Here is a 2235-nt window from a genome sequence, read left to right on the forward strand (position 1 = left end):
GCATAAAATACCCATACATATGCTGTTATAGAAATACAGAAAAACTAAAAGAACATAGAGAATAATGAAAAATTGTTTCAAAAGTTCAGTACACCCAAACCAATGTCACATGTTACCTCAGAGGAGAAGGTGGTGGGGGCTGTGTGGAGTGGCCAAAAGAAAGACTCACTGTGGCTGTTCAATTATTCACTTTCCTCAGCCTTAAGGAACTTTATTTTCCTTCCACCTTCCCCACCCCTTTGCTCCAGCATCTGCAGAGTGGGATCTGAAGATCTCAGAGGTTGGCTGGGCATTGCAGTCTTCAGTAGGGAGCTGCTGGGTGGGTACAGAGGGCCCCTGCACACCTCAGACCAGCCAGCCACCTCTGGCTGAACAGCAGTGAGCTCGGGAGCTGGTGCCGTCCATTCGCCCTGAAATTCCTCATGCTCACAGCCTCACAGCAGCAGCCTGCTCCTCCTTGTCAATCTTCTCTGGGTCTCTATAGAAGTAAAGATCAGGCATACCCTCCATGGGTGCTCACGGGAGATAGTGCAATGCATGTGGAGTACTTCCAGGGCCAGCATCCCACATCAGACCCACCGAGTGAGCGCCCTTGCTGCATGAGAAGGCAATGTCCACATGGTGCAGGAGAGAGTCTGTGTCACCCAGAGCATTGGCAGGCAGATGACATCAGGTGTCCCTGAGGGACTGGTGGTCAGCCCTGGGATCAGTCACCACTATCAGCTGTAGCTCCTTGAAGGCTGCTTAGATCTGGTTAGTGAGGCTCCAGGGGTGAAGCAGCCAACAATTGGATTGGCTCCAGGGGCAGCAGCAAGCTTCAGCATGGTTTGCAGGCTGAGGCTGACATCAGCAGGGTTCTCAGTGGCAACAATAGCACAAGCTGCAAGCAACAGCTTCTCTCAGGTCCTCTTCAGATGTAGATGCCGGGGCTCTTCCTTTTGTAAATGCAAATGCTTCCCCTGCAAGTCAAGGTTGGTGCCCCCTCAGGGGGTTCCTGCAGCGAGGAATTTGAGGATATCATTCTGCTTTATCTGCAGGACATCAAAAGCTCTGGGCATTGTGCAAGTTTCTCTTTAAGTTACAATGGAAATCAAGAACAACGCCCTAATGGACCCATCCCTGGGCAGCTTGCAAAGTGGATTCGTACATTAATTATATGTAGACATTAACTTTAAAATAAATTATAACCCTCTTGTTGGTGTGATCCATTTTATTTTATCCTCCCTCCCTCTCTCCCTCTGTCCATCCGCCAGTGGTGTGTGTGTGTGTGTGTGTGTGTGTGTGTGTGTGTGTATTATGCATGTGTGCTGGCAACAGCTTAAAAGTCAGCATTTGATACTGGAAAGTCTCCTACCATGTTTTTTGAAGCAGAGTGTCTTACGGAACCTGGAACTTGTGGTTTTGGCTAGAGTGTCTATCCACTGAGCTCCAGAGTCCCACCTGTCTCTGCCTAGCACCAAGATCACAAGTGCATGATACCATGTCTGGCTTTTTATAAAGACTCTGGCTATTGAACGTAGGGCTTCATGCTTGCATGGCAAACATTTTATCCACTGAGCCATCTCTCTGCACCCATTTCTTATCATTTCTACATTATATGTTTGCTATAACAAATAAGAATAGATTATATTTTTGAATCAAAATCTTGATTTTTTTTAAAAAAAGCTAATTATGACACAAGAATTCGTCAAAATTTCTAAGCATCTCCAGGGTTGCACATCCCAAGTATAGAAACATGCTGTGTGGCACACAACTGTTCACTCCCCTGTGGATTTCCCTCCTAAGATGGAAAATATAATAGTTCAAGGGAGATCTTTGTCAACATGCTGGATTATTTCCTCAGGATAAGTTCCCAGAAGAGGAACCAATGACTGGAAAGGCTTAAACATCACTAGGGGATCGAAATGTTCTGCTTTATGGCTCTTCAGAAAGAAACTGTATCACCACTACTTGGAAATGTTGTTTTTAATAATCTTCTAATTTCTATATCATGATAGGAATCCCACTTAAAAGTTCTTTAATCGTCTAAGATAGTGTTTTGCTATGGAGAGAACAAAGGGGAAGGGTGGTATATTATGGTTCTCTAGAGTAACAGGACCTATAGAGTGAATACGTATGGATAGATGGTAGGTATAGATACAGATATAGATGAAGGGGGTTTATTAGAATGGCTTACAGGCTGTGGTCCAGCTAATACAACAATGGCTGGCTGTGAATGGAAAGTCCACAAATCCA

General features: G+C 45.1%; 1 pseudogene; it reads right to left on the reverse strand.

The window, feature by feature from the left end:
* Nucleotides 1-201: 201 nt before the first annotated feature.
* On the reverse strand, nucleotides 202-1058 carry LOC126487760 (40S ribosomal protein SA-like; annotated as a pseudogene).
* Between the last annotated feature and the right edge of the window lie 1177 nt (nucleotides 1059-2235).

Source organism: Alexandromys fortis, unplaced genomic scaffold (assembly GCF_014885135.2).
Source record: "Alexandromys fortis isolate MF-2015 unplaced genomic scaffold, M_Fortis_MF-2015_v1.1 scaffold_186, whole genome shotgun sequence".
NCBI classification, from domain to species: domain Eukaryota; kingdom Metazoa; phylum Chordata; class Mammalia; order Rodentia; family Cricetidae; genus Alexandromys; species Alexandromys fortis.